The 21,207-nt window shown below is 33.8% G+C and overlaps 1 pseudogene; it reads left to right on the forward strand.

The window, feature by feature from the left end:
• The first annotated feature begins 911 nt into the window (after positions 1-911).
• On the forward strand, positions 912-1,766 carry LOC102517845 (annotated as a pseudogene).
• The last annotated feature ends 19,441 nt before the right edge of the window (positions 1,767-21,207 follow it).

A 21,207-nucleotide genomic window follows, 5' to 3' on the forward strand; every position in this document is an offset into this window, starting at 1 on the left:
AACATAGCAGGGACTTAAGAAATATTTATTGAGCGGATGAAAAGTGTCCCCTGCCTTATTAGCAAACAAAGGCTACCACTGGCCATCAAGCCATCAGTCACTACAGGCTCCAGGCGTGGTGAGCCTGAGGGAACTCAGGATGGAGGTAAACATGCTGCCCTCAGCCAGGCCCTTGGCCACCGCAGCCGCCCCCAGCGGTGCACCCGGGGGGACTCAGGAGGGAAAACAATAGATATCTATGCTCCACTTCAAAGGAGTAATTATAGGAAGCCCAGAACCTTGCATCTTCCCATACATAGAAAACGGCTAAATTCATTAACTCCAAATGTCTGGTTTTCTTTAATTAACAGTATCTATCGATATTCCGACTACCTGGTTTTTATTGCAAAACTTCCATATAGCCAGCCTCCTCCCTTACCTCCTCTGAATAGTCCCAGAGTGATCTGAGAGGTTGTATTCTGGACTTGTTCTCGGAAAATCCACCAAATAAAACCAAATTCTCAACTTGTAGTGGTTTTTTTTTTTTTTTTTCAGTCCACAGGTGAATGAATTATCGAATATTTAAAATATAAACCATACTTATAAAACTAAAGTTCCTGTGATTAAACTACCAGGTAGCTATATACATTTAATCTAGATATTTTGCTAGGTATGACTTAAAATCAAAAAACAAACGTAGAGTGCCGGCGCGCGGCTGTGGCCTGGGAGGCCGAGTCCTAGCCCGGCTCCCCCAGCCCAGGAAGCTCCACCTCCGTCCCGCCGGCCTCTCTAGCCCGCCAGCCCAACTCGGTGGCTCCTCCACCAGCCGGGCGCGCGTGCCCCCCTCCCCCCACCCCACTCAGGGGGCAGCTCAGGCCATGATACCTGCATACGCGAGGGACAGCGAGCTGCAGCCCTAGCCTGTCCCTCCTATGGCCCCTGGCGACCAGGTGGAGGCCGTGCTGGCCGACGGGCCCAGGCCCCTGAGCCCCTGAGGGCGCCTGGGGCTGGCTGCTGATGCTGACCGCCCTGTGGTGCAAGGGTCGGTGTCCGGCATCCAGGACGCCTGCGGGGTGCTCTTTACGTCCATGCTGAAGACCTTCAGTTCCAAGGGCGGTGATAAGATGGTCTTCAAGACAGCATAGGTAAGTTCTCTACGCATGGGATGATTTCCTTTTGCTGCCCAGTAGCGTCTTCCAAGACATGTTTGGTTGTGGGACAACAGCTGTGGTGGGTGCCGCTGTTGGGTTTGTTGGACTCAGGTCCAGTTCTTTTGTGAGTTCTGTGGAGCCTCTGTACCTTACCTGTGGAATCGTGGTTGCTGTGGCTGCTCCTTTGCCTACCAGGCTTCACTGGTCATTTAGGGAGGCTACTTCTAGAAGCGCCTTGGCCTGGTGAATGGCGTTGTCACCGCTGGCAGCAGTATCTTCACAATTTTGCTGTCTTTCCCTTTAAGGGTTCTGACCGACAGCATGAGCCTCATTTACGCAGAGTGTCCTTTGCATCTTCCTGTTTGTTCTCTTTCTGGCTGGCTTTACTTACCGACCCCTTGCTTCCAGTACCAAAAGTTAAGACGGTAGACTCAAAGGGAGGCGACAAATTATCCCACTTTTCCAGGAGAGTTAAGTTCTCCAAAGAATGTTTTCAGTGTTGCCATATTCAGGGTGACAGCCTTTGCACTGTGGGCGGTTGAAATACCTCTTGCACTTTTTGGATACTTTGTGCCTTGTGTTCACTTGAGTTGGCTGTTCCTTGATCGAGTCACCTCAGAGGTGGAGGGGTGCTGATTATCCGCCACCCTGGGCCTGGACCAGAGTTTTCTTTGCCTTGCAAGTTTCCCCTTGGTTCTCTCAGTACTAAGAACAGAGGCAGTGTTGGACCATCCCAGCAATCAGAGCACTCTGCACAGCCATGGAGAGGACTCATAAGGAAACTGGCTAATGTGAATGAAACTATCGTGTAACCTGTTTCCAACTCCCATATCAACTCTTTCCGTCTCTAGTACATTGTGAATATGAGAAAACTGAATTGCCTTTCACAACCTGTGACAAGCAGAACATGGAATATACATAGTTTCATGCTCAATTTTGTTTCCTACAATAAACATGAAGCACAGCAGAAGAAAACAAAGACAAATGTATATACATTTATAGCAAGTTATATTTGAATAATAACATAAGTGCTACTGTAGGAAAATGGAAGAAAGCAAATTGCTTGATTTTTAGAGTTACGTATAAACTCTCTGAGACTTCTGATGGATCATCAGTGTCCTGAGAAAGCCCTGAAGACTTAGCATGTTGGTTGTTCCTTCTCTCGTTTTTTTTCCCCCCAGCTATACCTGTACTGTTTTTATTTATTTCTTTTTTTTAATTGAAGTATAGTTGATTTATAATATTGTATTAGTTTTAACATAATGATTCAATATTCTTACAGATTATACTCTGAAGTGATTACAGAATATTGGCTCTATTCCCTGTGCTGTGCAATATATCCTTGTAGCTTGTTTATTTTATACATAGTAGTTTGTGCCTTTGATGCCCTACCTCCCCCCTGCCCCATCTTGCCTCTCCACCTTCCCTCTCACCACTGGTGACCACTAGTTTGTTCTCTGTATCTGTTTTTCTTTCTTATTGATGTGTAAATTTCACCAGGTTTTTTGTTTTGTTTTATTTTTAAATGTCTCAGGTTTTGTTAAAATATACTTTTGAATAATTTCAAAATTTAACTGTAATATGGATATTTGCTTAGCCCTCAAGTCCTTGGATTAATATCAAATTAAAGTTCACTAAAGTTTGAGAAAACTAAATTTAGCTTATAAGGGTCTTATGATTCTTGTATCAACTAGAAAATAAATTATTATGATAGAGAAAAAAACAAAATAAATATTAAACTGCTTATAAGTGATACAATTAAACAATTTAAAAAATTATTCTATTTCTGCTTTGGCCTGTGCAGGTATTTTCTGTGGTATTGACAAGGATTCACTCATCAAAGAAGCTTAACCATTCCTAAGAAACTTAATCTATCCTGCACAATAGTTTGGTTCATTGTGTGTGACATGATTTTAATCTGTATTATCTTTTGTGAGTGACCATGGTAACAATTGTAATATGTATGTGTGACACTATTTTTTATTTCTTAGTGTCTCCATATTTAGTCTTTTTCCAGTAATTTATGCACAAATATTTAAACATTCTTTTTTCCTTCATCAAGGAATTAACGAAACAAAACAATTTTCTAAAATGGCTTTAGGATTTGAAAAAACACATTCTTGCTTCTCTAGTTTTTCAGAATGGATTTTTTTTCTGTCAGCGCAGATAATTACTGATGTTGTTTTTAATGTTACAATTTAATAAGTTGTGACATTTGTAAATTTGTGTAAAAGAAGCAGTGAACTGCTAAAATCAATTGCCTCTGATAGGTTCTAATTGTTTCATCTTTAGTCCCTTTCCCTTATGATATCCACTGAGCGTTATTTGATGTCTGTTAGAAAAGTTGTACAAATAAAATAGACTATATACATATACATATATATATATATATGCTGAAATACACATTAGTAGACACATTAATCTGGCTTAAGTTATTTGTATATGAGTCATATTACACTAGTCCTCAGTTTGGAAGGTAAATACTTATAATAGTATTCTTTCTGAAACTAGGTTTATTTCCCAATGTAACATATAGTAGTAAAAAATCTCTATGAGGTGCATGATATCCACATTTCTAAATGATAAGAAGTGGCTTTATTCAAAGGTGATTGATGATAGTTAATTCTGCTGTTTTTCCTTTCTTTCATTTCTACCTTATTACGTAAATTACTATCTTCTTAATTTGCTCTTTATTCTCATCTACATTTAAATTGGACACAGGAGAAATTAGGACAGCAACATCTGGCTTTAATGAAATAGAAATAGTTATATAATTAAATGCCATCATCAATCAGACTGCATTTTGTCCCATTATAGATGCTGTTTGAAACAGTCACACCAAATATACCAAACAGAAGGAACAGCAGTAAAAAATGAATTAGTCCGCTCTATAAAGAATCAGAAACAGAAATCCAACAATCCTATCATATTCACTTCAGTTACATTCTGGCTGACTGAGAATTTAAAATACAAATCCATAATTGTATGAAGGGTCTCAAATATTTTTTTCTTTTATAAAATATTGAAATAATACAGATACTATGACAAAACCATGGTTCAAATGATAAGAAAGCCTCAAAATGAAAATCTCTTTCTCTCCTAGTCTCTCTTTCTAGAAAATAACATTATCAGTTTCTAGTGTGTTTGAAGTTACTTTTTTTAATTGAAGTATAGTGTATTACAATATTTATTAGTTTCAGATATACAACACAGTGATTCAATATTTTATAGATTATACTCATTTAAAATTATAAAATAATGGCTATCCCTGTGCTGTGCAATATATCCTTGTAGCTTATTTATTTTTCACATAATAGTTTGTATCTCTTAATCCCTTACTCATATCTTGCCCCTTCCCCCTCTCTCCCCACTAACCATTGGTTTTTTTTTTACTATATCTACATAAAAATGATAACATACAGTATTTATCTTTCTCTGTATGACTTATTTCACTAAGTATAATACCCTCTAGTTCATCCCTGTTGTTGCAAATGGTAAAATTTCATTATTTTTATGGCTGAGTAATATTTAATTATAAAAAGTATATCATATATATTATATATATACCACTTCATTTATATATATATAATTGTGTATATATACCACTTATTTATCCAGTCATCTGTTGCTTCTATATCTTGCCTATTGCAAATAATACTGCTATGAACATTGAGGTGCATGTATCTTTTTGAGTTAGTGTTTCATTTTCTTCATATATATACCTAGGAGTAGAATTGTTAGATCATATGGTAGTTCTATTTTTGGTGTTTTGAGGAACCTCCATGCTGTTTTCCATAGTGGCTGCACCAATTTACATTCCCACCAACAGTATACTAGGGTTCCCTTTTGTCCACATCCTCACCAACATTTGTTTTTTGTAGACATTTTGATGATAGCCATTCCAACAGATGTGATTTTGATCTGAATTTCTCTGATGATTAGAGATCTTGAGCATCTTTTTACTTGCCTGTTGAGCATCTGTATATCTTCACTGGAAAAATTTCTTTTGGTCTTCTGCCCATTTTATAATTGAGTTGTTTGGTTTTTTTGATATAGAGTTCTAGAAACTGCTTATATATTTTGGATATTAATGCCTTACTGGTAATATCAGTATTGTTATTTCGGGGGTTTTCTCTTGTTTTTTGAACTGAAACAAGTTCTCTGTCTTCTCATTTTGCTTGACTTTCTCTGTCTCTATGAATTTAGTTGAAACAGTTACCTGTCCCAGTCTTGAAGGGCTGTCCTTGTGTGGGTGTGTCCTGATACAGTCCGTGTGTGCCCAGTGACTTTGGTGGGAGAGGTGGATCTGAGGTGAGCAGATTCACATCCTTCCCCAGGGTGTGCTAGCAACTATCACCTTGGTAGGAGGCAAGGCTGGAGCTGGAGGGGCTAGAGCCAGGGCCAGGTGTGAGCCAAGGCTTCTCCTCAGCTCAGTGGCCAACACCACCCTGTTGGAGGCAGGGTTGGGTCCCAAGTTACTGGGGCAGGAGCCCTGAGATTCAGGTCTGAGCTAGCTCCGGTCCCTCTTCATGTGTGGTTTCCCCTGTCCTAGCACCGGCACCTTCACCCCTGAAGGGAACAGTGCTTGTGCAAGAAGGGCTGGAGGGGACACTTGGCATGGGTCAGGGCTCTGGCTGTGGTGGTCCCAGCCCCAGTCAGAGTCCAGGACTGTACCCAATGCACAGCTGGTAAGTGACAGTAATGGATGCCCCCACCCTGTTTGGATATTGTTCACAGTAATTCTGTCCTTCGCAAGTGAGAACACCCCTAGGCTGCTACAGCCCTCGCCTTGGTGTGGAGCTGACTGCTGAGCATGTGGGGCAGAGCGGGCGCTCACCTTGGTGGGGTCCCATGCTGGTTGTGTTAGCCCAGTAAACTGCCAGCCACATGCAGTTTCAGTCTGCTTCCTTTGCCTTGTTTCAGGATTAAGCAAGTTTGTGCTCACTTTTCATGAGTGGAGCCTAGGTTTCTTACAGCTCTCCTGTGAGTCCCACTGGTTTTCAAACAGTTATGAGAATTTATCTTCCTGGGGTTAGGCACCAGGGCTGGGGCACCCAATATGTGGCTCGAACCATTCACTACCCAGGGAGTATCTCCACTTGTATAATCCTCTACCCTTTAGTCTCCTCTCTGAGCACAAATCCAGAACTGAATGCCTCTCTTTCCTTCTTTCCCAATTCAGTGTGGATCTTTTTTAAAGCCTTGGTTGTATGAGTCTTTCTGCCAGTCTCCAGTTAGTTTTCAGTGAGCTCCTGAAGTTACTTTTAAAACCGATGTGGTATACGTGTATTTGAATTGCTGAAGTATTAATTTTTGATATAGCTATTTTTTTCTCCACTATCAAGGATGATACATTTTATTTTTACTAGCTCTGCCTCCCTAGTTTGCTCCTAAAATAATTGACTCTTTCTTCTTTTCTTCACTCTTCTTCTACTTTTCAAGGTGTCTTCTAGCTCTATTATTTGATTCTTTAACATGATCTAGAAGTCTGTAAAAAGTTTTCATCACTGTCTATTGGTAATGCACTTGATAGAACAGTAAGAGTCATAAACATATGTTATATATGAACTGGCTTCTTCACTTACATATGTTTTCCCATTGGATGGTGTAGAAGTTGTTAAAAAAATCTAGGCAACCTAGGTAATTATTTGGATATCAATTTCTTCATGCTATAAATGCTATAGACTGAGTGATCTCTAAAATAATTTTCATATTCAGTGAGTGAAAATAAATTCATATGATAGCTCTTGGTTTTCTAGCACTATTTCTAGGAATACATCCCCTTACCAGCTAACTCCCTAAGTCTGACTGAATTGAAATATATATTTCTTCAATGAAATTAGATAATTCTGGAAATTATAGATGAATGACAGTTGCCAGATTATCTAAACAACTTCTTTTTTTCATTTGCTTTGCTTATGAAGTTAACTTCTTTTCACAGTTTAGCTTCTCACAAAGATTTTTCCACAAGAAATTGATGTACACTTATATCTGAAAGACAATATTTTTCCATAAGTAAAAATAAAGTCAACAAATATTTTTAGGATCTACATTATCCAGGCATTATACTGAGAGGTGGAGGTGCAAAAAATATAATACAAAAAATAAATACAGTAAAATACAAAAATATAAATACAAACACTAACTTATGCCAAGGAGTTATAATACAATGTAGCAAATACAGTTATTCAAATTGCCACAGATTTTGCTGGGAATGAAGAAAATGGTCTTGGTCTATACAGTGGGAACAGAGTGAGAAAGACACATAAAAAGAAATAATACTTTGCATAGGCTTAATTGTACACTATGGTGTCATTGGAGTGTAAAGTTTGGTTTGGGGGATTAATATTGAGGCTAAGAGCATAAGCTTGAATTTTAGTGCTTACAAAAAAAACTAAGTTAGGCAAAAATGACCTTACAACTTCTAATTTATACGAAATTTAGGAAGCTACATTAACTTGTCAAAAGGCACATAAAATATTGCTTTTTAAATAATAATTTATAGTATTTCATAATGCATGTTTGGCATAATTAAAAAATAGTAAAATAGGAGATGCCAAAGAAATTTGGCATTTATAAAACACACTATTGGATAAATTAAAAGACCTCCCAGAGAATATTTTATTTCTGTCAGTGATGAGCTAACAAGTCTAGATTCCCCATGATAAATGACTATAATTCTGAACAAAATATACTAAATAATTATTTTCAGACATTTAACATTAGATAATGAAGGACTATGATTCAAAGTAGAAGGGAAACAAGAGATTTGAGTCAATTTCAAATCTCAAATCTATACCCTGACGTTCAACCAACATTATCTGGATTGTGTGGCAGAGTGAAAAGAAGACTAAATTACAGAACTCTCACTGAGCTGAGAAGACTTGAGTTCAAGGCTGTTGGGGTGACGGAAATGTGCTGGGTAGGAGAATAGAGGCCTATACAGAAAAAGAAAATCCTAATGGCCTTTTCTTGAATTATTGGCAAATACTTAGCTGCAGAAGCTATGAGAAAGAGTCCATAAAGTTAGAGAAAGAACAGTTACCAGGAGCTGTGAGCTGGGGGGGAAAAGTACACACACACACACACACACAGAGGAAATGAACAGACGAAAGTGAACAATGTTCAGATTCCAAGAAGCAAGAGTGAAGAGTCCTCATTGAATAGCTGGACATTGAATAGACTTCAGAAGTTGTGAATCTGGAGTAGGTCTACTCTAACTCTTGAATAAAGGCTACTTTAGTCTTACCCTAGTTACACTTAAAAACAACCACTGAATGGGTCAAGCTAGTGTGCAAATAAATTAACGCCATGAAAAACCTCAAAACTATATTAAGGGAAACAATAAAATTTAGATAAACACTAACACAGCACTTATCATGTCCAAAATGCCGTAAAATACTTCTAGATATGTGAAGAAGCAAAAAATGTCTCATAATAAGATGAAAAATAACTATTAAAATAGACACAGAACTGTCAGAGATAATGGAATTAGGAAATAATTTTAAAAGGTCTATTAAAATGTTCAAATATTTAAGAAAAGAGCATAAAGATAATGAAAGAACAAATATAAAATCTCCCTGGAGAAATAAATACTGTAAAAATAAACCAAATGCACATGTAAAATAGACAAATTAAATATCCAAAGTGAAATTTCCAAAAAGATGGGCTCATAAACAAATTAGAACCAATTAAATAAAATATTTGAACATGAATAAAGGAAAACTGAATGCTTCTAACTGCTTTAAACTGAAATACAGAAAAAAAAAACAGAGTTTCAGGGAGCTCTGGGATAATATCTAATAGTCTCATATGCATGTAATTGGCATACAGTAAGAAGAAGAGAGAAAATTTCAAGCAAAAAGATTAATTGCCAAATATTTCAAATTTCAATGTAAACATAAATCAGTAGCTTTAAGAAGCTTAATCAACATTAAGCAGAATATACATAACAGAATGGACATCAAGGTACATTATAATCAAATTGCCAAAACTGAAAATAAATAAAGAGAAAAACTTTAAAAGAACTAAGGGGAGAAAAAAAAAAAAGACATATTGCAATTAGAAGAACAACATAAAAATACTTTTTAATACAAAATTTTTCTTTCAAAAACTTTAACCTATAATTGCCTATCCAACATAAATATGCTAGGCAAATGCAGAGGAAATAAAGACTTTTCTAAATAAAGAAAAGCTATGAGAATTTAATGCCAGCAAACCTGCACTGTGTCCAGTATTTATGATGGTATTTATAGTAGACAAATTGATTGTAAAGACACATACAGATTTATAGTAGACAAATTGATTGTAAAGACACATACAGATTCAAAGGAGAATAAAAAATGGTGTACCAAAGAAACACCAATCATAAAAAAATGGAGTGTCTATATTAGTAATAAAATCAGTTCCAGAACAAGAAAGATTACCAGAAATAAAACAGACATTTCACACTGATAAAAGTTGAATTAATCACAAAGACATAACAATTCTGAAAATATGTGTATGTGGTAACAAAGCTTCGAATATTGGCAAAATATAAAAACTGAAGTGATAAAGAAGCCAACTGAGATTATAGTTGTAAAGGTCAACAAGTTCCCTTCTCAGTCATTTATAGAATAAGTATATAGCAAATCAGTAAGGGTATTAAAAGACTTGAGAGATACTATCAACCAACTAGAACTAACACACATTTATAAAAAACTGCACCCAACCACAATAGACTACATGTTTTTCGACTACACACAGACAACTAACTAGAATAGGCCATGTGCTAGAATAATGGCATTATATTAGAAACAGTGGTATTACTAGAAATCAAAACAATGGTATTGTATTAGAAATCAGTAACAAAAAATCATTATAAAATCCTCAAATATATGGAAATTAAGTAACATATTTATAAATGATCTATGACTTAAAGAAGAAATTATATTAAGGGAAATTATAAAACATTTAAAAATAAATGATAATATATCAACATTTGTGGGATGTAGCTAAATTATGGCTTAGAAGCTAACTTATAAATGCTTATAGAAAAGACAAAAATTTTAAATCTAATGATCTAAATGTCCACCTTAAGAAGCTGTAAAAAGAACAGACTAGAGAACCCAGATATAAAGCAACACACATACAGTCAATTAATCTTCAACAAAGGAGGCAAGAGTATACAATGGAGAAAAGACAGTCTCTTCAGCAAGTGGTGTTGAGAAAGCTGGACAACCACATGTAAATCAATGAAGTTAGAACACACCCTCATACCATACACAAAAATAAACTCAAAATGGCTTGAAGACTTAATTATAAGACATGACACCATAAAATTCCGAGGAGAAAACATAGGCAAAACATTCTCTGACACAAATCTTAGCAATGTTTTCTTAGGTCACTGTCCCAGGGCAATAGAAATAAAAGCAAAAATAAACTAATGGGACCTAGTTAAACTTATAAGCTTTTGCACAATGAAGGAAACCATAAACAAAATGAAAAGACAACAGTGAAGCTGACAAGGGCTTGCAAAATATACAAACAGCTCATACAACTCAATAACAAAAAAATAATCTACTCAAAAAATGGGCAGAAGACCTAAGTAGACATTTCTTCAAAGAAGACATACAAATGGCCAACAGGCACATGAAAAGATGCTCAACATCACTAATTATTAGAGAAATTCAAATCAACACTATAATGAGGTACCACTTCACATTGGTCAAAGTGGCCATAATTAAACAGTCTACAAATAACAAATGCTGGAGAGGGTATGGAGTAAGGAACCCTCCTACACTCTTGATGGAAATGTAAATTGGTACAGCCACTATGGAAAATGATAAAAACTAAAAATAGAGTTGCCATATGATCCAGCAATCCCACTCCTGGGCATGTATCTTTAGGAAACAGTAATTCAAAAAGATGCATGTGCCCCAATTTTCATAGCAGCACTATTTACAACAGCCAAGACATGGAAGCAACTCAGATGTCCATTAACGAATAAATAAAGGAGATGTTGTATATATATATAAACAGGAATACTACTCAGCTATAAAAAAGGAATGAAATAGTGTCATTTGCAGCAACATGGTTGAATGTAGAGATTATCATGCTAAGTGAAGTCAAAAAGAGAAAGACAAATACTGTATGATATAACTTATATGTTGAATCTAAAATATGACACAAACGAACTTCTTTACAAAATAAAAACTGACTCACAGACGTAGAAAACAAACTTATGGCTACCAAAGGGGAAAAGAGGTGAGAGAGGGATAAATTAGGAGTTTAGGATTAGCAAATACAAACTACTATATATAAAATATATTTTTTTAAAAAAAGATCCTACTGTATAGCACAGGGAAGTATATTCAATATCCAGTAATGAACCATAATGGAAAATAATATGAAAAATGATATATATGCATACATAAAACTGAATCACTTTGCTGTACACGAGAAGCTAACACAGCATTGTACATCACCTATACTTCAATAAAACAGAACAGTAAATTAAATTTGAAATAAGGAAAGAAAAGCAATAGTAAATAGAATTAAATCAGTTAAACAGAAAATGGACAAAACAGAAATAATTAATGAAAATAAAATTTGATTCTCTAAAATAATTAATAAGATTGGTAAACCACTAACTAGACTAATCAAGAAAAAATAGAGAAAATACAAGTGAATAATTTAGGAATTAAATTAAAAACATCACTATAAATTATTCAGAAGGAGAATAAAAGAATATTTTGATAAAATTATTAATTCACTTCAAAGATACGGACAAATTCTTTGAGAATAAATTACTGAAAATTTTACAAGGTAAATGTAAAAAATAATAATCTTATGTATTAAGGTAATTATGTTTTAATTATAAGCTTTCCAACTAAGAAAACGCCAGGCCAGAAGGCTTATCAAAGTTCTATGCCAAAAAAACTGTAAAAAACAAAAAATTTACAAAAACTCTTTTATAAAGGAGCAATAAACACTTCTCACCTTTGTAAGGCTAGTAATTCTGAAGACATTACAAAAAAAAAAGAAAAGAAACTACACACTAATATCATTCACTAATATTGGTGTGGGGTTTTTTTTCTTTAAAAGCTCAGCGATTAAATATTTTTTACTTTTGAGGGTCATATTGTCTTGTTGAAACTGCTCAACTCTTCCATAACAGTGTAAAAGTTGATCATAGAGTATATGTAAATGAATTTACATGGTTAAGTTCCAATAAAATTTTATCAGACTAACCTCTGTATAGATGCTATATATCCTAAATAAATATTAGCAAAACTTACTCAGCAAGCTCCAGAAATGTTTAATACATACTGACCAAATTTTGTTTATCCCAGGAGTGCCACACTTTTTAAATTCAAAATCCAACAATGTAATTAATCATATTCATTAAAGGGGAAACAAAATCATTATTGTATCAACAAATTTAGAAAGTGTCAGTCAAATCTAACACACACTCAAAATACATGCTCCCAGCATTCTAGCAATAGAATAAATTTTTTTCTCCAAAAAAAACCCACAAAATAAAACTGTAGGTAGCATCACAATATATGTTAGAAACTGAAAACTTTCCCTTTACAACTGCAAACAAGGCTATACATGTCTGTTCATCATTCCCATTCAGACCAGAGGTCTGAGCCAGTGCAGTAAGTCAAGGGAAAGGGGAAAAAAAGGTTGTATCAATTCACTAGGAAGAAATAGTTATTTATATTCACAAAGGGCCTAATCATGTATGTAGAACATAGTAAGGAACAAAAAACAAAACAATGCAACAAGAAAAAATACTACAAGAGCTAATGAAAGAATTTAGCAAAGTGATAGAATAGCAGGTTAACTTGTGTGTGTGTGTGTGTGTGTGTGTGAACTGCAGGTATGATATCAGGTACAGAATTATTTTTAAAAAATATGATATAGTTAGGTATAAATTTAACAAAGTATGCATAAGATTATGCAAAGAAAATTACAAATTAGAAATCAATAGCAAAGAGGTAGCTGGAAAATCCGCATGCATTTGCCAACTAAGCATCCTATTTGCACATAACCAATAGAACAAAAGAAAAATTTGAAAGTAAAAAAATTTTTGAATTATATTAAAAATACATCATACTATAATTTGTAGCATGCAACTAAACAAAATCTCATTCAGGGAAACCTAAAAAAATTTAAGTAGGGATCTATACCAGGGTAATGAAAAGGAGTGTTTAATATTTTTTTGCTGCCAGTTCATCCAAGTTGATCTATAGATTCAATGCATTACTAACAAAAATTCTAGCATATTGTTTGTAGAAATTAACCAACTGATTACAAAATGTATGCAGAAATTTAAGGGACTTAGAATAGACAAGCCAATGTTGAAAAACAATGGTGGAGGAGTTACACTATTGGAAATCAAAATTTGCACACATCTTCATTTACCAAGGTGGTTGATATGGTATTAATATGAAGATATAAAACTAGATTAATGGAACAGAATGGGATGCAGAAGTTGGTTCACATTTACGTGGTCAATTTATTTTCAAAATGACTCAATAAAAAAGCTAAAGTCTTTTCAAAATATATGATGCTGGAACATTTTTTTTCTCATTATAGTGAAAAAGAGAATGTAATATACCTCATACAATATGTAAAAATTACTTTGAGGTGAATCATAGACTAAAAATACAAACTTCTATAAGAAAACAAGAAAATATCTTTTTATCCTTAAGAGAAAATTTTTTTAATAGAAGACTGACGAAACAAACTAGACTTGGAGAAAATGTGAAAATATCTACAATTCATTTGACAAAGAACTTGTATCCAGAATACATAACTGCTACAGTTCAATAATTAAAACACAACCAAATTAAAAATTAGTTGAAGGATATGAAAAACAATTCACAAAATTAGATATGCAAATGCCCAGTAAGTACATGAACAAGGTCAGCATTATTAGTCATCAGAGAAATGCAAAATAACATCTCAGTGAAGTACTAGTACATAAGTATTCGATTTCAAAAAGACTGCCAACTTAACACACGATGTTGGTACTGATGAAGACATTCACGATGGGAGGTTAGAATGATTAAAGTCATTTTGGAAATTAGCTTCTCAATTTTTCTTAAACTTTCTTTTTTTTTTTTAAATATGACCCAGCCATTCTATACTGTTATTTAAATAAGAGAAATGAAAACATGTATACAAAAAGGTGGACGACGCTGTCCGTAACATAACAAGGATGTCAGAGTCGCTCAAAACAGGAAACATCCAAATGCCCATCAACTAGAGAGTGGTTACGAGAATTGTATATCCGTATAGTGGAATAGCTCTCAGCAGATTAACATACCAAAAAGCAACAAGCTTCTAATTTGCACAAAATTGATAAACCTCAGGAATATTACACTATTCAGCTAATTAAAAGAAGCCAGGTACTCTTTACTTAGATTTGAAATTCTGTAACAGTCAAAGAATCTTATGAGGCAACGAATCACAACAGTGATTGTTTCTGACATCTGGAGTAGGGAGAGGTATGGAGTTTGAGAAGCATAAGAGCTCTTTCTCAAATGATGAAAATATTTTGTATTTTGATGGAAGTCTGAGTTACCAAGTGAAAGAATTTTTCAAAAGGTATTGAATTGTGCACTTAAGCTTTGTTCATTTTATAGATGTACAATATACCTCAATAAAAAGATGCCCACTCCTTGAGATATATGTTCAATGTCCAGTTCATTTGATACATATTTGAAAAGCACTGACCAGACAGTAGGAGTCTTTGAAGCATTTTAAGCATGGAATTTATATGTTCACATTTTCAATAATACATTTATATTTTTGACAGATCAATAAGGAGACTGTATGGAGAATAAAATAGAAATGAGCAAAACTTGGGATAAGAAAATCAATTAAAATTAAGAAAATAGCCTTTCATTTTAAAAAATAAGTAAAATTGTTTATTGGTGATTTCTCTGGCAAGAATTACAAACCTAAAATATCTGCTAACCATGCATCTAATTAAGCCAACCTCAGAGATAACGAGAATTCACTAACTCAATATTCAGTATATTCTTGTGAAAAATCAAATATTCATGAGCAAAGAGAATATTTAGCACTCCTATGATATCAAGAGATTCATATTTATGCATATTCCAGCCCTTGCACTTAAGTCATATTTTCCAAATATTTTAGATCCTGAGCCATCTTTAACATACAAGCTCACAATTCATCTTGGGACTTTGTCATTTTGTAATTTTGACATCATATATGATAAAAAAAGTGATTCAAAGAAAAAGAAAAATGTATAATATTTTATATTATTATACTATCAAATTGTATTAGTAATGTATTTACCAATGTTGATACTAGCCTCCTTACATAAAGATAAATTTAAAGGTTTTCCCTCACTTTACAAGTTATAGGTGCTTTTTTAATGTATTTCATAAAATTATTGAAACATTTGACCTGATTTTAAATAAAAAATTTTCAATGACATATTATTATATTATTGATTTTGAGATTAGATCTATATTAATTTAGACGTCATAACCTCAGCTTGGCTTCTGCTGACAGTTCTAATTCAAAATGCGCTCTTCACACCTCACCACACAACATGCACTTTCATGCATTATCTTGTTTCATTTTGCCTGTGTTAATTATCCTTATGTGACACATTTTTTTGCTTACAAGTTATTTTCTATCTCAATTCACTATTATATACATTTTACAATGGCAGGGTTTTCTCTTGTTTATGTAATATCCCCAGTGCCTACAATATTTCCAGGTTCATATTAAGCACCCTATAAATATTTGAATGAGTGAATGAAATAATGAATGAATAAAACTTCTAAAAGTATCTAACATAGAAGGCATTTATTGCATTTATTTGAATACATTTCTCTTTACTTCCATTTTTTAAGAGAAAAATTATGTTGCCTGTTCATTTTCTTCTTTTTCCCCCCTTACTAATGTTGAGAAGTCAAGGGTGGAAAGAAATCAGAATTGTGGGATTGTAAAAAAAAAAAAAAATTGTTCAACTTGGTATGTTTAAGATGATCATAACCATACTCTGATTTCATGTCACAGTGGGAATAATTCTAGTTTCAAGAAATGGATTGGAAAAATCTCAAGCTTAATTTCTTGCAATTTTGCATGTAAGTAGATAAGTAGGTTTAAGAAAAGGTCACTGAAATATAATTATAACTGTTCATTAAAGAAAAAGTGATCTGTTGCCAAAGCCCCAAAGTTTTATAACTTGGTGAGCAGAGTAAGAACAGCTAAATCTGGTTCAAATCAGCTTTAGGTAAATGATTATTAGATTCCATTCTCCCTTCTGTCTGTGCTAAGAAAAAAACAAAACATATGAAATTTAAAAAGCTACCATTGAACCCCTTGGGAAGTGGTTCAAATTCTGACAGTTCTAGAGGAAAGAGCATAAATGTGACCTCAGAACTAATAGACAAAGTGATGTGAGAAGTCCTAGATCAGTTTCTGTAAACCCTGAATGCTTCCTCATTGATGCGGTTATATCTCCCCTCTTCATCCACTTCTCCATCACTCTCTAGTGTACCAGTTTAACTCACTTATATAAACCTGATAAAATTGGAATATTTAAGAGGTACAAATTTCCAGTTGCAAAATAAATGAGTCATGAGGATGAAATGTTCGGGGTGGGGAATACAGTCAGTAATAATGCCATGTCTTTGTATGGTGACAGATGGTAACTAGATATATTGTGGTGATTGTTTTACACTGTTAAGAAATACTGAATCACTCTTTGGTGCACCAGGAACTAACATAGTGTTTAGGTCAGTAGTACTTCAAAAACAAATAAACAGACTTATAGAAAACGAGATCAGATTTGTGGTTACCAGAGGTGGAGGGGAGTAGAGGGAAGAGGAATTCGATGAAGGCAGTCAAAAGGTATAAACTTTCAGTTATAAGATAAGTAAGTGCTAGGGACGTAATGTACAACATGATGAATGTAATTAACACTGTGTATGTTATGTATGAAAATTGTTAAGAGAGTAAATCCTAAGAGTTCTCACCGCAAAGAAAATATGTATTTTTCTATCTCTTTTCATTTTATATTCTGTATCTATATGAGATGAAGGATTTTTACTAAACTTATTATGGTGATCATTTCATGATGTATGTAAGTCAAATCATTATGCTATCTGCCTTAAAGTTAGTGTTGTATGTCAACTGTATATCAATAAAACTGGAAGGGAAAAAACTAGAATATTTAAAGTACTTTATTATACTAGGTTACAATAACTTCAATTCTGGAATGCTTTCTAAATCCAAAAGGAAAAAAAAATAATATTCCCAGGATTCAAATGATGCCTGGATAGTGCAGAGACAAAAAGCCCTTTCAGGACCCCATTAATACTGACTTCAGCATCAATAGTAACCTTGTTTGGCCCACCCCTGCATAACACTTATGTACAATAGGAGTTAGACAATAACATCAACTACACAAGCTAGTTTAGCAAGAATAACCAGCTGACTGATTAATTTCTATTGTTTATATTTTTACTAATGTTACCCAAACTGGTCCTGATCATTATCCTTTTTAAGTGTTTTTAGATTAAATCATTCAAAGTTAAACAAATGTGCTTTTGAAAATTTTCAATGCCATACATTTGATCACTTTTCATTCATTCACTCATTCATTTAAACAATCATGTTTGGAGTCATTGACCATTTATTACCTATCAATATATTAAACTAGTTTGCATTTTTCTTATAGGAAAAAGTAACAATGACATTCTGAGTAAAAGCTATTAAAAGCTAAGGTATTAGCTAAATAATAGGTAGCAAGACCACATTTGTTTTTTACTGAAGGCTTAAAAATAATTTATTTATTATTCCTTCTCCAAATCCCTTTAAAGTATTAAAGGATAATTATTATACCAAAATTTCTGGTGGAGAAATAGTGGCTCAACAAAATTAAATGACTTTCAGAACTCAGAAGTAACTCCCAGTGCACACTCTACTTCTTTCAATATGAAATTTAATTTTTCTACAAAAATCATTTTAATCCAAAGTAGAATAGAATATAAAGACTCTAAATGAGCTTAATTACTCAAGAACCAATTAGAGTATGTTCCATTAAGTAGTCTGAACAACCTTAGTTCAACCAAACGGCAAAATTTTTTCCAAAACCATAGGTAGGGGCTGGGTATTGCTTTAATTCCAGTTAATTAAAAGTGTTTGATAAACTATGGTGCATCTAAGTGTAAGATCTTTAAAATAAAAGAATTAATTAATCCATGTAGGTTTCAGATAACACCTAATCTATATGCCAGATAGGTGTTATATAAGTTTCAGGTATAGTACATACTATAAATCACATATCAGTGAGATCATGGGATATTTGAACTTGTTTATCTGACTTATTTACTTTAGCATGATAGTGTTGTTGCAAATGGCAAGATTTCACTTCTTAAAAAAGACTGAGTAATTTTATATATATATATGCACACACACACAATTTTCTTTATTCATCTATTGATGGACACTGAGGTTGCTTCCATATCTTGGCTATTGTAAATGCTGCAGTAAACATTGGGGTGTGTATATCTTTTCAGATTAGTGTTTTTGTTTTCTTCTGGTAAATACCCAGAAGTGAAATTGCTATATCATATAGTAGTTTTATTTTTAACTTTTTGAGAAACCTTCATAATGTTTTCCTTAGTGGCCGTGTTGATTTATATTCCCACCAACAATGCACAAAGTTTCTTTTTTCGCCACATCCTCACTGACATTTGTTATTTGTTGTCTTTTTGATGATAGTCATTGTGACAGGTTCGAAGTGTTATCTCATTGTAGTTTTCATTTACCTTTCCCTGATGATTAGTGATGATGAGCATCTTTGATGTGTCTCTTGGCCAGCTGCATGTCATCTTTGGAAAATATGTTAGGTCCTCTGCCCAGTTTTTGAGCAGGTTGCATATTTTTTTTGAATTTGAGTTTTGTGAGTTCTTTGTATACTTTTCATATTACCCCTTATAGATATATATTCTTTGCAAATATTTTCTCCCATTTGGTAAGCTGCCTTTTTTGTTTCCCTTGCTGTGCAAAAGGTTTTACTTTGATGTAGTCCCCTTTGTTTACTTTTACTTTTGTGTCCTCTGCCTGAGGAGACAGATCCAAAAAAGTATTGCTAAGATGGTTGTTGAAGATTGTACCTAGGTTTTCTTCTAGGAATTTTATGGTTTCAGGTATTACATTGAAGTCTTTAATTCATTTTGAGTTTATTTTTGTATATGCTGTGAGAAAGTGGTCCAGTTTGATTTGCATGTAGCTGTCCAGTTTTCCCAACATGTACTGAAGAAGCTGTGTTTTCACTGTGTATTCTTTCTTCCTTTGTTGTAGATTAATTGACCATATAAGTGTGGATTCATCTGGGGGCTCTTTATTCTGTTCTGTTGATCTATATGTCTGTTTTTGTGCCAGTACCATGCTGTTTTGATTACTGTAGCTTTGTAGTTTGGCTTGAAATCAGGGAGTGTGACACCTCCAGTTTTGTTCTTCTTTCTCAAGATGGTTCTAGCTATTCCGGGTCTTTTGTGTTTTCATAAACATTTAGAATTATTTGTTCTACTTCTGTGAAAAATGCATTCATGAATACTGCAATGGGTTATCAAATTAATTTACTTTATAAAATGTTTACAAAGTTACCAATGTCATTTAATATATACATATAATTTTCCACATTAAGTAGTGGGTTTAAATAGTTGCTCTTTGTTAATATTCAGCAGAACAAAAAGTGCTCAGTGACTATTCTAAAAAAATAGCTTTTGACTGCCAGCAGTGAGTCTGCAAAATAAATATGTAATAAATATGTAATATGTGCTAAATGCAAAATATTTTATATCAGTATCAGAAAGATAAATCATTTAAATCAAAAATCAGCTAACCAATTTTCCTTTTCAAATTGAAACAAAGAGATATTCATCTTTAGTTGTCATGTTTGTTTTGAGCTCTACCAAAATCCAGTGTTTCTCACATATGAAGGAATCAATGTGTAGACAGAGAGGAACCTGCCAAGACCATTTGCCTTTGATGAAAAGCTCATTTTATAGCTATGTATTAACTATTACAATCATTTTTTAATTCATAGTATATCCAAATTAATAACAGCGTGATATACCCTGTTGTGAAATGGGTTTTCTATGCAGATTTTGAATGGGATCATGGAATGAGGTAGGTGTTACCAGAGAAGATATTTAAAATTTAATTTACAATAATATAATTTATTTTACTGAATATCCATGATACAGAGCATACTAGTTAGGGTTTCAACCAGAGACATAGAACCAGTTGGAGATGGGTACTAAGAGATTTACTATGAGAAATTGGGTTATACCAAATTGCTTTACACCTGCTACCTCCTTCCAACACAGCCCAGAGAATGATTCCTAATTGTTTTAAGCCAACTGTGGTGACTGAAATATCCTTGACAGTAAATGTGTTAGGCTTGGATCTCTGATACAATTCTGACCAATAAGAGCTAGAAGTCAACTGTGAAGCTTCTTTAAAATACATGTACAAGGATGCTTCTGTGGTTATAAGTGATGCTTGGGATGATGCAACCATTGTAAACATAAAAACAAAGGTAAGAATAAAAAACGGAATATGGGGAAAACTTTGGCCCTTGATGTTATTGAGCCACCGAATTAATCAGCTCTAAAAGCGACCCCATTCTATCATTTATTCATTCATTCATTTTTTTGATAATACCTTTTTTGGTTGTTTATTCTGTTTGAATTGGAAATTTTCATTAAATGCAGTCTGTAGCCTTTTAACTGATATAGAAAGCAAATGAAATAAAAAGTTGCTTGGCAAAGCATGAAATCGGAGAAAGGGGATTTAAATGATTCAAATGTTTATTGACATGAGGAAAAGGTAGTCTAAAAAACATTTCTTCCTCTGAAATATGACCTTAAGGAACTGAAGTATTTGAAACTGAGAGTGATGGCAGTCTTTCCCTTAGGAGTTTCTAGGCTTTAACATGGATTAGAATCATCTGAAGAGCTCACTGAAGCATGAGATTTCAGCTCCTCATGTTGCATATTTCTTCCATTTTCAAGGGGTTTCTTAGAGC

This window comes from Camelus ferus, chromosome 2 (assembly GCF_009834535.1).
Source record: "Camelus ferus isolate YT-003-E chromosome 2, BCGSAC_Cfer_1.0, whole genome shotgun sequence".
Lineage (NCBI taxonomy): Eukaryota > Metazoa > Chordata > Mammalia > Artiodactyla > Camelidae > Camelus > Camelus ferus.